Here is a 15,975-nt window from a genome sequence, read left to right as displayed (position 1 = left end):
ATTAGCAGGGCATGATGACTTGTGCCTATAGTCTCAGCAACTTAGGAGGCTGAGGTAGGAGGATCCCCAGAGGTGGAGGCTGCAGTTACCTGAGCTCACACTCCAGCCTGGGTGACAGAGAGAGACATAGTCTCAAAAAAAAAAAAAAAAGTTAAAACTTTAACATTTCTCTTCCTTGCTCTAGGCCAATGGCTCTTCTAGGCAGGGAAGGGTGTCCCCACATCATTTTGTATAAATCAAAACAAGGCAATTAACAGTTCTTCAGTACAAACAGCCCCAAGGGCCAGGAATTGGGACAATGTGTGTGTAGGTTTCCTCTTTTCCAGTTATACAAGGAAGTAACATGGGCCTTGAAGTTGCAATATCTATGATTTATAGTATTTTGAAAATTGATTCATTTTACAGCATCAGACCAGCACACTTCCTCATTAATTGGAAAAGAAAAAAACAGAGACAAATCTATTTTAGACTCCAGATTTTCTTACTGTAATTGAACCACGAAGCTTTTAACATGAATTGTAAAAAGAAAGAGAATGATACAGTTTTAAATTCATATGAATTCTTATGAGTTCAAAGGAAATGGTGTCTTTGGGGAAGTAGGTGGCAGTGAAGTGGGGTAGGGAGAATGACAGGAATGAATCGTTCCAGATCAAAGGAAAAACTAGTACCTGTTTTAAAAAATGGAAATATTTTGCTCGAAATTGATATTTCCAAAGTAATCAATCTGTAGAATTGTATACACACAGACATACAAAATGGGATCACAAGGTGCAAATAGTTCTGTGACCTTTTTAAAAATACTAATGAATGTTTTCATCTATTATAAACATATTTTTCTTAAGACATGTCTTTAAATGGATAGTCTTCCATTTTATGAATGTGTCATAATCTATTTAATTCATCATCTATTAAGCATTTCATTTATTTGCAGGGCAGTGACATTTTCGTTTTAATTATGTGCAGTACTAAACAAAGTACCCTGAATAGATAGACTGGATTCATATTGTTTGGTTACCGGATTGTCATTACCATTGAATAAAATTTGCAAAAGTACGCTTACATTTCAGAACAAAATTTAGTAAGTGGTTGTGTTCTTGATGAAATGCCTCCTGTGACGGAGACCAGTGCTATTTAAAAGTACAATTTTATTTTAGAATTATCCAACAGACATGTGTTTCCACAAGCAGAATTTTCCATTCCATGGCTTTTGAGGCTAAGGAAATTGGTATAATCCTTATTTCCACAGTAAAATTAAAATAATGCCACAATAAAGTCATTATACTAAGTACTGAGTGACTCCAAGAAAATGATTTTTAATTAGCGAAAACACACAAATGACGTTTAATCACTAGCTTTATTCGTAAATCATTCGTTACTAAGAAAACTGGGGAAATATCACTTGATCTGAAAGTCAGTACAAGCCACACCATTGTTCAGGCCCTTAGATGTTCTAGAAACTGAGATGTGACCCCAGCTCTGATGTTCCAGTTGGTATGTCTTGCAAGTTCTTGCCTGTAAATAGAGTAGGCTTAATAGATGATGAATTAAATAGATTATGACACATTCATAAAATGGAATGATGTATGATCTCTGTGGTTCCTTCTGTCCCAAGAACAGAAATCCTAATTACAGAAGGATGCAGAAATTCACATGGAGACAGGTCCAGGGCCAGGGGTACTGGATATCTATGATGTTGAGCTCTTCAGAAAACACACACCCTCACAGTTAATTTGAAACAAAATATCAAAAGACTGATCCCAAACACAGCTAAATCACTAACTAGCTGCCTTAGATTTCACCTTTGTGTGTCAGTTTCTGCATTTATAAAATGAGGAATTAAACTAGAAAAGACGGCGACTCATAGATGGTAAGTACTGGAAGATACTTTGTTGAACCAATCCAATCCCTTTTCCAAATAGGAAACTTCATGCTGTAGAGATTAAGTGACTTGGCTGGAGTTGAACAGAGGAAAGGGCAAAGCTTAAATTCATGCCCAGATCATTTAATATCAAGTCCAGCGTTCTTTCTCCTGACCACCAAACTCTACAGCTATTTTGCTCTGAAATTTATGAATTTAAGATGATTCAAATGAGGGCTTATTTATACTAGGAATATTAACGACTAGACACCTATAAATTTGTCATGTTTTTTAGGTTGCTCAACATTGGCAATTAACTAGCCAGATCTGAGTGCTCTTTAAATAGGAGAACATTGTTTTGGTCTTCATCCTTTGAGAACAAATTTAAGCCATGATTTATCTTTCTTGAGTCCATATCTGACTGCTTTCAGACTCAATCCTGTGGCTAAAAGCATAGCCAAAAATAGTAACAGAAAAATAGATACAAACAAGGGGTAACACAGCAAATGCAACACAGCAAATGATGGTAGAGCAGCCTGTGCTGTTTATTAGATTCCAATCTTAAAATAGGAGCAGGGATAATCTGTGAACACAGTCTTATTTTGAAATAAAATACATTATTTCAAGCATCAGCTGTCCTTGGGACTAAGGTTAATTCAACTTTGCAAGAAGTTACTTTGTAGATGACGTAGTGGATCAACAGATTTGCCTATATGAGAGCCACGTTAGGATAATTTTGGCTCCTTCTCTGGGAGTGGAAGGCAAGTCTTAACTTGCAGACAGTGGCAGAGGCTTCTTCAGAGGCAGCAAAGTGGGTGGCAGGGGGAGGATTCTCTGATTTCAGTCATCTCTGATGTAGATGTTGTTGGTAGACTAGGTGTTATTAGCAACTAGAATCAGCAGTACAAGGGGGTGGGGACTTGAGAAATATGCCGCAAGCTGAGAACTGCAAGTTGCTTGGTCATGCAGAATTCACAAGGAGGAGTTCGGCCCAGCACCAGTGGGTGGAGCTTTCTTTTCTGCCTGTTTATTGTGAATATGGGAATTTTTTTTCTTTCTTTTTTTTCTTTTTTGGAATGTATATTTAAATTTTTAAAAATTTATTTTTAGTTGAAAAACAGTAATTGTCTATATTTATGGGGTGCAACTGAATGTTTTGATCTATATATGCATCATAGAAAGATTTGATCCAGCTAATTAACGTATACATCACCTCACCAACATCATTTTGTGTGTGTGTGTGTGGTGAGAACGTTAAAAATCGATTCTTTCAACAATTTTGAAATATACAATGTTAGTAACTGTGGTTATCTCTAATAGAGTTCTGGGTTAGTTTATTTGAGAAATGAGAAAGTGAAATTATCCCATTCCCCATTCACTGATTAAACTTGAGTGTGAATTTTCCTACCACTCAAGGGCACAAAACGTTAGTTAAACAGACCATTACTCAATCTGCTAGAAAATTCCTAGAGAAATTGACTCCTCCTCAATTTCCTATAAATTATGATGCTATGTCAACATGCCATAGAGGAGAATTCAGTCAACTTTTCTATAAAGGCCCAGATCGTATTTTCAACTTCTCTGGCCATATAATGTTGAAACTACACAACTCTGCCATTGCAGGGTGAAAGTAACCACAGACAATATGTAAACAAATGAGTGTGGCTGCATTTCAATAACATTTTATGTACAAAAAGAGGGGGCATTTTATTTGCAACCCCTGCCAGAAAACATAAACTTATTCCATGTCTGTTTTAAATATAGGTGGTGCCATTTTCTTGCAGTTACACAGACAGAAATCTTGGGATAAACTTCTATCCTCTTTTCTCCTTTATTTTCCACATTTAATCAACAATCAATACTGTGGATTCCACCTTCTCAGTATCTTTTCTGTCATCTGCTCAGTGGGGCCTTTGTGGACCAAACTATCTGAAATAGATTCAACTCATTTACTGCCCATCTCATCATGCTGTGTGCCTCCTTAAAAGCTCAGGTTGCGACCTAAAGTTACCTCATTTATTTGTTCACTTGTGTATTATTTGTCTCCCATAATGAAATAACTCCTTGAGCGCAAGGACTCTGCCTCTCTTCTTCACTGCTGTAGAATGCTGCTTGGCACAAGACACAAGGCAGGGACTCTGTTAATATTTGCTGAAAGAGAAAGGACCCCAAACCTGTCCTCCTTCTTGTAAACTCCCATATTCTCCAGCACACCCTTCACATGAATTCTATAATTACTACTTCAAGCAAGGCCCAGTAGGGAAAAGATGGAATGTTAAAAATAGGATACATCAAAGAGGGTTTCGTAAAGGGGCCATTTATACAGTGTGTGCAGGTGAGCAAAAGGAAAAGGAATATAGTGAGACTGTTACCCATCCTTAGGCATGAAGTAGAAAGTGAGTTGTCAAAAGAACCTGAAAAGAGATGGTCTTGTGGAGAGACTGTTATAGGAACTGTATCCCTTGAATGTGGGATGCAGCCAGCCAGAGGGAACTTCCAGGTGGGAGCAGGGAAGTAATTGGCCTCACTTCATTCTCATCCCTCTCTCAGACCTCCTGCTGGGCCTCTAGAGGAACTCAACTGCAGACTAGGAGGCAAAGGAGCCAACTGACGTATTCCATACTGAATAGCACCCTGGGATCCAGAGGGGTGCACAAGATATCTGGTACCATCACTCCTGGCCCCTCAGCATCTACTTTTGTTTGCAGGAAAAGTTTGTCTCTCCATCACAGGGGACACAGGAAGTTCCATCAGCTACCAAATCATAATAGGGTAACATCAGTTGAGTCACAGCTGTGCCTGAAGTGAAAACATTAGTGATCACTGAGTTCTCCATGTAAGGTAGCAGAGGGAAAAAGGGAAAACAAATAGCACAAACAGTAGCTGATACTATCCCCACATCTGTAGCTGGACACAGAACATAATTTGGTAAGCAGAATTCCTTTTTCTACCATACATCCTATCTCTTATGTTCTCCTTTCCCTTTGGCAGCATTATGGTTGGACAGGGATTCTCTCTTGGTAGGATAATCTGAACTTTCATTTCTCTCAGATCATGAAGTAAATAAGCAAATCAATTCCAGATTCTTCTTTTGAGTGTCTGTTTCTTGAGGTTATTTTTGGTACTATTAATAAATATAGCAGGAAACATATGGCAACTTACATGATAATTCAGGGAGAGGTTAATAAAAGGACTATGCACAAAGGTATTGTACAGGGTATAAGAAAGTCCTAAGCTATAGTTTTGGAGTTCCCCAGGCTACTAACAGGGAGACTCCTTGGCCTGAAAGAAAAAGACTCATTACTATAATCTGAAATGAGAGGGTCCCATGAAGAACACATCTTCAGAACTGTTTTCTTGGGTAGGGAGAAAGAACTATCTTGAAGTGACCCCGCAAGGCAGGATGTGGGTGAAGTGCCCTTATTTCAGTCTCCCTTCTCTGACACTGCTGGGGCTGCCTGGTTGTCAGAACCACACAGAATCCAGAGAACAAAAAAGCCTGTTGATGGGGTACATACAGAGCAGGTTCTTGGGGGCAGGAAACCACTTAGAGAGAGGATCTTGAAGGGAAAACAAAGATCTCTGGCACCTAGCATTCCTAAAAACAACAACAACAACAAAATACAGTCAAATGATTCCTAAGACAAAACAGAATTCCACGTTTGATGGCTTTCCATGGATGCAGGGCAGGTGAGCCCCCAAATTGGGACTTAATCTGCGAGGGTTCTTAGCTTCATTCAGGAAAGTATTCAAGGGCGAACTGGTGATGTTGGACAGCAACTTTTATTGAAGTGGCATGTATAGCAGCAGCAGAGGTACTGCTCTGTGCAGAACAGGGCTGCCACATAAGTAGTTTACAGCTCAGAAGCAGTTCTGCAGTCATATTCATACCTACTTTTAATTACATGCTTAGTGGTAGATTATGCAGACAATTTTTAGAAAAAGGGTGGAAACATCCAGGTTATTAACATAGAAAGGGGTGGTAATTTCAGGTGTTGCCATGGCAATGGTAAACTGACATGGCAGTGGTGGGCGAATCTTGTGGAGAGGTACTTTCACCTCTTTCCTGTTTCAGTCTTCAATGTGGTCCAGAGTTCGAGCCCTACCTCCTACCTCACCATCATCTACAGAATAAAATCCCATCTGCTTAATATGCTATCTGATCCTCCAACAATCTCTCCTTATCACAACTTTCCCAATCCATGCCATTATTTGGGCTTAATACTTTGTATTTTTATTCTCCTTTATGACTCATACCAGAAAGCAATTCTTCCTCATCTGTTCTTAAACTCAGTTTAAAATCATGTTCTTAAGTCAAAGGTACATTCAAATATAGTTACTTCTTCTCTTCTTCCATTGGACTTATTCCAGATGTAGTATACTTGTCATTAATGTAGCCCTTATTGAATTTAGGAATTGAATTAGGTGCTTTGATTATACTATTTAATTGTCATAGGAATCCAGCAATATGGTTATTTTTATACATTATTGCAAATAAAGAATCTGAGTCTCAGAGAGAGCTGGCTGTAACCACCTTAACCCCACTGATGAATCTGAGCATAGCTAATACTGGAATGGCCTGACATGGTGAACCTCTTCATGTGATGTAATGTGAGGCACAGAGCACCTCCTATGAAGGATTCTTGGCAAAATAGCCTAGATCTAGTCAAGTCTTTAGATCCAATAACAAATTTGCAGAAAATATGGAGAATAGAAGATCATGTTAAAATACAACCTGAAGCAGAGACAATCAGACCAAACTATGAAATGGGACCTCCTATCAGAAAATTGCTCTAATTTCTGCCAAAAGTCAATTTTATGGGAAAAAAAAGAGATGGAGAACCATTCTAGATTAAGAGACATAGCAGTTATAACCACTAACTACAGTGTTTAGAGGTTTTTGGGGTCCTTGTTTGCCCAAAGTCATAAAGCATGTATCAGCAGAGCTGTAATTCAAGCTTATCGAGGTCTGCCTGAGGTTGTAGAGATGCTGTCCATGCCCTGCACATATCCTTTTGGCATTCACTGTTCTCATACTAGCCTTTCTCTTTCAAAAGGTTCTGACTTCGAGCACCTGAGGCTCTCTGCCTGGGCCTTTCTTTTGGCCCGTGCCTGGGGCAGTCCAGGAAAGATTGGAGCTATGGCCTTGAGAGTAGACCTCAGCCAATAGGGGAAGGCATTGGAGTTGGAGTGTAAGTGTCTCAGCTTCCTCTTGTGTGTGGACAGTTCTGATGACTGGTCTCCACAATTTCCCAGAAGTCCCAGTAGGATTTATTCCCAGTTACAGAATTAACATTTGCATTAGCACACCTTGTATGGGTATCCTTTCTGTCTTACTTCTTGAGCTCATCTGGCAGTGCTTCCTGGGATCACTTTCCAAATAATCCACGAACATATCCTTTCCTCAGGGTCGGCTTCTAGGGGAAACTCATCCTAAAATAAAGGATAAAACTTCTGCTCTTTCCGCTGAACAATTCTGCCTCCTTCATCCATTCTGTCTTGTGACGCAATTGATAAGAGGCTGCATGACACAGTTCACATCAGGAACTCTGTAGGCACACAAACCCAGGGCTTCACCCTAGCTTCTGCACTTGCTAATCACCTGACCTTAGGCAACTGAGACTCTGAGTCTCAACATTCTGATTGGTAAAATAGGTCAACAATAGAGAAGTTCCTCTATTACACTTTCAACTTCTTCCACTTCGTGCTGTTTCTAACACTAGATTTGTTTATGAACACCTATGAAAGTTCATAAATCTAAGTAATAATACAGAAGTAACTTGCAGCAAGATGTTAGTGATAGCTTGAATAAAGTCATTTTGTACTTTTGCATAAATGGACTTAGAACAACCTCTAGGAACATGTCGTACTGGTGAGTCAGGGAGTTTCTGTGCCTACTGGGCAGAGATAGTGTGAGTATGGCACATATTTGTGTGAAGAACACAGCCTCATGTCTGACAGAAGAGGAGCTGAGTGAAAGAGAGTCTTTGTAGTTGCCTGTCTCACTCTAGATTTTATATTCCTGGATGGTAGAAACAGTGTTTACTAATCTGAGATATTTCCTTAAAGCAACCGTGCAAAAATGAATAAGATAAATTTTACACTCCGCAATTCTTTTTATAACAACTTTGCAGTATTCCTAACATATCAAACAAATCAAGTAACCAGCAGCTCACTGTACTGGAAGCTCACTTACCAAATACAATCTCATTCATTTCCATAGCTTCCTTACAGCAGATTTCCTTCTTTCATTTCTCTGTCCCATTATCACATCATTGGGCTTGCTTTAATTAATCTACTTTTTTTTTTTTTAAATATCACCTCTTCTGAGAACTTTCCTTCCCTGATTCTCAGCCTTTGGATCGCATCATCTAACTATCAACTTAATCTTCCTTGTTTCCTTAATGCACTAGGATGGTTTCTGGAGTTGGAAAATTGTTTTTTTCACTTATAGTACTGACTTCATCTAACTTCCAACTTCAATATATACAACTAATAACACATTCACAGTCACAGATAATTTTCTCTCAGTAACAATTCAATAATATTACGTAGTTACGGTCTCTTACTCATTTAGTATTTCTTGAATTCTTCTCCAATAAATACAGATTGTTAAATCCCTTTTCTTATTCTTAAATCGTCTACTTTTCATTATTTCTCTCCTTTCATCAGGTTAGTTACCTACTTAAACCCAGTGTTGTGTTACTCCATGGGTTTATATCTAGACTAGTGTTGCCCAATGGAAATTTCTAAGATGATGGAGATGTTCTATATCGGGCTGTGTAATAAGGTACTCACCAGTCACAAATAGCTACTGAGCACTTGAAATGTGGCTAGTGTGACCACGTATTAATAATTGGTAAGACTTCATTCTCTATCCACTGGAAACTTACATTGAGGGGCAATATAGCTCTGTGGCTGGGAGGACAGACTTTGGAGTGAGGTCGCTCTGGGTTGTTATCCTGGATTTACTGGCAGAGTGACCTTGGTTTGAGCAAGCCAGTCCACCTCTGTAGGTACCCATTTCCTCAGTTAGAATATAGGCATAATAATAGTCCTTATCCCATAGGGTTGGTGTGAATATTAAATAAAATACCCAATGAAAAGTGCTTAACCTAGTGCTGGGTAAGTGGTAATTATCAAATAAATGTTTTTGCTGCTGTTATTTAAAAAATTATTTTCTAGAGCAAAGTTATGTATATGCTCCCAAATGAATCTCCAAGGATAAAACTGCAGCAACTGTAGTTTGGAGATAGATAGTTGTTGAATGAATGAATAAACAATGAATGAGTGAATTACTATGATGAACAAATGTTCTGTTCTTTACATGCTTAGGGTCACTTGCTGAGTCAGAAGTAGAGGCAGCAGTAAGAACTCCGGCTTTGGCCGGGCACGATGGCTTGCTCCCGTAATCCTAGCACTTTGGGAGGCTGAGGTGGGTAGATCACCTGAGGTCGAGAGTTCAAGACCAGCCTGACTTCATCAGGCTGAACATGGAGAAACCCTGTCTCTACTAAAAATACAGAATTAGCCAGGTGTGGTGGCACATGCCTGTAATCTCAGCTACTTGGGAGGCTGAGGCAGAATTGCTTGAACCTGGGAGGTGGAGGTTGCTGTGAGCCGAGGTCTCACCATTGCACTCCAGCCTGGGCAACAAGAGCAAAACTCTGTCTCAAAAAAAAAAAAAAGAACTCCAGCTTTGACTAAATTTGTCTCTGTGCTCTCAGAAAATTTGCTATATAAAATGAACATAAAACTCTTACCAATGGCAAGTGCAACTGGGCAGGATGGGACTTTAAATTTCTACTTTATGTCCTGCCTTGTTTGAATTTCTTACAAGCATGGATTATTTTTATAGTAAGAACAAGCAATCACTGTATATATAATTAATTATACTAATAAAATAGTCACAAAGTAGCATCAAGTACTTTGAATTAGTATTACAGTACCTTATGTGGGTAATGCCTGACTGAACAATATTAGTAATATTTGGCAATTTTACTTAAAATGTTTGATAGGTTTTTGGGATTAATATTTTCTTTATGGTCAGCAATGTAAAAAAAAGTAAGATTCACACGAAATTGACATAATAGGCCCTCAGTACACTCATACACACACATTCTTTTATAAAAATTTGATACAGGAAATTTTACTCCGAACAGGTTAACATAGTTACCAAACTTCATAGTGATCAAAGCTTTGAGGTCATTATGTACTCATACATTTTTCTCAGAAAGAGACAGAGAAGAGAATAATAATAATAAAAAAAAGACCATCTTTCTTCAAAGCCAGTGGCTATTGCATAATATTTTTATTCAGTCCATGTGGAGTATAGTGTGAATTTTATAATTTGCTTTGAGAATTGCGTTTGTACTTAAAAATGCTTTGCAATTAGTGGAATGTGATATTTTACTAGTCGAATCAATTAAACATGCTATTGTTCATATTTTCCACTTGTAGCTCCCAGATTTAATATAACAACAAAATAAGGAAGTTTATTATTTTATGTTATATGCTTAAATTAAAAGAATCATTCATGATTGATTTGGATATGTTTGTAAAACCTACGTGATGTACCCCTGGTGAAGTCCTGTGAAACACAACCGCTGAACATTGCTAAACTGTACAAAACTTTTAAATAAAACATTCCTATCTCTAATATGTTTGCCAGAATAATGAATCACAGTAGGCTGCTGTCGGTAAGCTAGCAGCCAGTGACGTGTGTTCCTTTTGCTTTCCTTTAACGTTTGAGCAAGTGGTTGCAGTTGTTATCACCAAAACCAAACTATTGGGAGCGTCCTGATCTGTATGACAGTTTATGCCTCACATGACTGATCTTCTCAAAAAGGTTGCGATGGCCATGCGTCGCTGACTCAGTTACAATTTGTCAAAATCATGAACAAAACATATACACGCCCCCACTTCTGTTTCTTCAGACTTTTTTATAACTACACTTCATTTCCTTGGCATGTCAGTGTGGGGCTGGTGGCAGGATTCAGTGAAAAGTTGGCAAATGTAATAAAGAGTATTCAAACTTTGGAGTAAGTCTCTATCTCTACTTCTCAAACAGTTTTGCATTTGTACAATGAGGATATTTACACTTACAGAATAACTGAGCGTTTCCTGAAATATGTGAAGGCATTTTAAAATCATTTTTTAATTTGTAAAATAGTACATATTCACCATAAAATTTTTTAAGATATCAAAAAGCATAAAGAACAAAATAAAAGCAATGTATTATTCCACTACCTAGAGATTACCACTAACAATTTTTTCTTTTTCTTAAAACCAAAAGATAAATATACAATTTTGTATCCTGCTTTTTTCACTTCATCTTATAGAAAGTTATTCATCCAAAGTCACTAAATAATAAAGCTTTATTTTTAAACTGTAAAATGCTACATAAATACAAGGTCTATGTACCATTGCTGTTCAATCTTCAGTTTCGAGTTTTAAAAAGACTAATGCATTATCAAGGGAACTTGAAGTATCTATTGCTTGGCAATTTTCATGACAGTGTGATTCCTCAGTGCCCAAATTGACCATTTAGTTCATTGAATTGAGATGGACTTTTTATTTTCAAGTTAATATCAAATTGAAAAGTGCAAGAAGTAGACCTGAACCAACACAGCAAAAACACATTTACAATTTAAGTAGAGAAGCATCTTCGAATTCTACTTTCAATTTCCGAAGCATTTCACCAAGTAGTATGGGAAGCATGGGTTTTTGTCAACAGCTCCTCCAAGAGTGAAGCTTTGCAAACAAGTGAAATTACGTTTGTGAGCCATTAGTAAGTCTAGGAAATTAGCAAATTAGTAAACAGGCCAAATTTAAGTTATAAGGTTTTTCGATTGAAATAAGACATTTGGGTAATTTGTAAATCAGTAAGAACAGAGGAATAAAGTAGTTTCATACAAATTTATGTATAGAATGCCAAGAAACTTCTTTATTTTACAATATTATAAAAGAAGCAGAAGTGGTCTTAAGAGAATCCCTTTTCATTATGACTTGGTGATATAAACACTAACGAGACACATGGCCCAGTGAAATCCCAATGTACCACACCTGTCTGGCATCCCACTGCACACTGGCAATAGAACATTCCCTGTAGGCTATATTTAAACTTGGCATCTGCTGGGGAATTCCCTGATGTGGTACTAAAGTCAATGGTGCAGTTGTTAATTTCTACAGTTTGCTTCAGTTACTAGGGGGCTGTTGCCAGATTAGGAAGATAGAGGGCCATGTGGATAAAAGATGTACGAGAGCCCTTGGAGTTGCCAGAACATTTCAGAGATCTAGTATGATAGGCCAGATGGACCAGGTTGTGTCACAATTTAATTCTTGAATTTGGGGCAATAAGCATGGACATAGGGAAACAGCATGAAATGAAGCATTCATTATTTATTCAAAGTCTATCAACTGAGTTCCCACTATATGACAGAGACTTTCCATTTTCTGGAGATGTAGTAATGAACATGATAAATGATATGTTTGTTATCTTAAAGTATATAATAAAAATAATCAGCTCTCTTAATGTTTGTTTTTGTATTAAATCTAGAAGATGAAAAATATGAACCTTAGCATGTTTAGTAGAAGAAAAAGACTAAATATACTAGTGAAGAAACAAAACTTGGAAAATGATAAGTTAAATACAACAAAATTAAAATAAGACTATAAGTAATAGAGAGTGACTGGGTGGCTATTTTACACCGGGTGATCAGGAAAGACCTTTCTAAGGAGATGGCATTTCAGTTGAGATCCAAATAACTCGAAGGATAGAGCCATGCAAAGATGAAGGAGTGAGAACAAGGGAAGATGCTATCGGTAGGAGCACAGTTAGTGCTGAGGTTGAGGAACTGAACAGAAGTGTGGCTGCAGGGTCAGGAGAAGCGAGGGGTGGTGTAAAACAAGCCCTAGGGGCCTGATTCCGAGAGCTTTATTAGCCAAAGTAAGGAGTTTGGGTTTATTCTAAATGGTATTGGATGCATTTAAATGGAGCCGTAATATGACAGACGTCATTTGAATTCCAGCTCCATAGTTCATTTACTATATGACTAGGGGTAAATTTAATTAATTTTCCCAATACTCAAGACAGTGTTAGCCAGACCTGGTACAGGGATTCCACAGATGCATTAGATACAGTCTTTAAAAGAGTTTACAGCCTGGTAGGAGACTTCATCTTTTTAAACCTCTTTTCTACTCTGGACAATTAACATAATAACCTCCAAATTCTTTACAGTATTAGACATGATGCAGAACAAAAAACTTCTTAATAAATGGTAGCTATGAAGCCTGTTGTTATGCACTTCCAATAGGTTATATAAAAGCTTTTAAAAGGAAGTAAAATATAAAAATTACTAAATATAAAATATAAAAAAAGTATTAGTATTTCACATGAGTTTCTTACCACAGAAAGTAATAAAGTGATACCAGTTCTTTGGGAAATGTCTGAAAGAAGACATGGAACTGGTCATATGAGGAAAGGTAGGGAATCTGCATGAGATTTGTAGAATTTTAGAAAATATGTAACACATTTATACACCCCCCCCACACACACACACACATTTCCTAGGACTGCTGTGACAAAGTAAAACAAACTGGATGGCTTAAAACAACAGAAATGTATTTTCTTGTAGTTCTGGAAGCTGGAAGTCCAAAATCAAGGTGTTGGCAGGGTCATGCTCTCTTTGAAAGTTGTGGAGAATTTGTCCCATGCCCTTCTCTTAGCTTCTATTATCACTGGCAATCCGTGGCATTCCTTGACTTGTAGCTGCATGACTCCAATCTCTGTCTTCATTGCCAACTGGCATTCTCCTTGTATGTCTGTCTCTTCTTCTTATAAGGACACTAGTCATATTGGTTAAGGGCCCACTCTACTCCAGTGTTTCTTCCATAGTGAAAATATCTTTTCAAATCTTTTGCTCATTTAAAAAAATTGGGTTATTTGTTATTTTGTTTTAAGACTTCTTTATATATGTATTCTAGATACAAGTCTTTATCAGACACTGTATATGTTTTGCAAATATTTTCTCCCAATATGTGGCTTGTGTTTTCATTCTCTTACTAGTATCTTTCAAAGAGTAGAACTTTTGAAGTCTAATCTTTGGTTTTGAAGTCTAATCTTCATTAATTTACTTTTATGGATTTAACTTTTGGTGTCATATCTAAGAACTGTCTAACCCAAATATTTTCTCCTACATTTTCTTCTGGAATTTTAGTTATTGGTTTTGCATTTAGGTCTGTGATTCATTATGAGTTAATTTTTGTATAAAGCAGAAGGTATGGCTTAAATTTTTTTTATATTTTTGCACATGAGTATCTCATTTGTTACAAGACTGTTTTTCGAAAAGACTGTCTTTATTCCATTGACTTGCATTTGCACCTTTTTGAAAATTTATTGACCACGTATGTGTGGATCTATTTCAGTTCCAAGAATCCACATCCACATCTTTTTGCCAGTGCCATAGTTTGTTGATTATTGTAGCTTTATAGTAAGTCTGTAAATCGAGTAGTGTGGTACCTCCAGCTTTCTCTTCTTTTTAAAAAGAATTTTTTGGCTATTCTAAATATTTTGCCTTTCCAGCTTGTTGCTTTCTATTTTTTTTTTAAAGTCTTGTTAGGATTTTGACAGAGATTGCATTAGATGTATAGATTAGTTTGAAAAGATCTGATTTTTAATCTTAGAAGTATAGAGTTTTCCAATTTATGAACACAATATATATCTTCATTTATTTAGGTCTTTGTTGACTCTAAGACAAAGGAGGGGAAAGAAGAGCATTTGCCTTGAGCTGTGTCTGTGTCTAAGTTGGGTACTATTGTAATAGAGGATACGACAAAGCAGAAACTGTGTGCCACTTTTTCAGTTAGCATATTACGTGATAGTCATTGCTCCTGAACATAGGTTTGGCTTTTATTTTTTTGGCATTCTTTTAAAGATTTTTGGATGGAGAATGTAGAATTGTAAAATTTAATGAAATAAGTTAACATGAAATCATTCTATATCATGTTTGACTATTTTTAAAAAATGATCACATCCACCCATTATCCCAGGTAATCTAGAGTTGACTACATTACTGACAGTAGTCCTGGGCTTGTGAATGGTTTACTTAGAAAATGAAATATGCTTTGGGAGGCCAAGGTGGGTGGATCATGAGGTCAGGAAATCGAGACCATCCTGGTCAACATGGTGAAACCCCGTCTCTACTAAAAATAGAAAAATTAGCTGGGCATGGTAGCAAACACCTGTAATCCCAGCTACTCAGGAGGCTGAGGCAGAAGAATTGCTTGAACCCGGGAGGTGGAGGTTGCAGTGAGCCGAGATCACATCACTGCACTCCAGCCTGGTGACAGAGCTGGACTCTGTCTAAAAAAAAGAAAGAAAATGAAATATGCTTATAATAATCCAGAATGAGTTACCATTTCTGGTGTATCATTAAGGCTTTACTTTCCCTCAATCATTTTCATCCTGTAAATACCTTTGCATCTTTTATATCTTTTTTTTTTTTGAGACATAGCCTAGCTCTGTCACCAGGCTGGAGTGTGGTAGTGTGGTATTGGGTCACTGCAACCTCCGCCTTGTGGGTTCAAGCGATTCTTCTGCCTCAGCCTCCTGAGTAGCTGGAATTACAGGTGCGTGCCACCATGCCTGGCTAATTTTTGTATTTTTAGTAAAGACAGGGTTTCACCATGTTGACCAGACTGGTTTTGAACTCCTGACCTCAGACGATCCACCTGCCTTGGTCTCTCAAAGTACTGGGATTACAGGTGTGAGCCACCACACCCAGCAAATCTGTTGTATCTTTTAAAGCATGAGGTAAGAATTGTCAACTAAGTCTCTAAAACTTATATTGTAAATTCAGCTGTCATAGGAACCAGGTAGTACAGAAATGGGACAAGCCAGCTGGAACAAAAGACAATAAGAAGAGATGGAGACCCTGGTAAACCAGGAAACACGTGTCTAAAGGCAGAGCAACAAGTCAGCTTTTGTGATTGTTGCCAAGTGGAACTACAGTTACCAGTGTTATACCTCATTCTTCCTGGACCCAGGACATGAACTTGGGCAAAGGTGTCACTGGCCACAGAGGTTTCCAGGGAGAAAAGCAACACCCAAAGATCCT

Source organism: Colobus angolensis, unplaced genomic scaffold (genome assembly GCF_000951035.1).
Source record: "Colobus angolensis palliatus isolate OR3802 unplaced genomic scaffold, Cang.pa_1.0 Scaffold132, whole genome shotgun sequence".
NCBI lineage: Eukaryota > Metazoa > Chordata > Mammalia > Primates > Cercopithecidae > Colobus > Colobus angolensis.
This window is presented reverse-complemented; position numbering follows the sequence as displayed.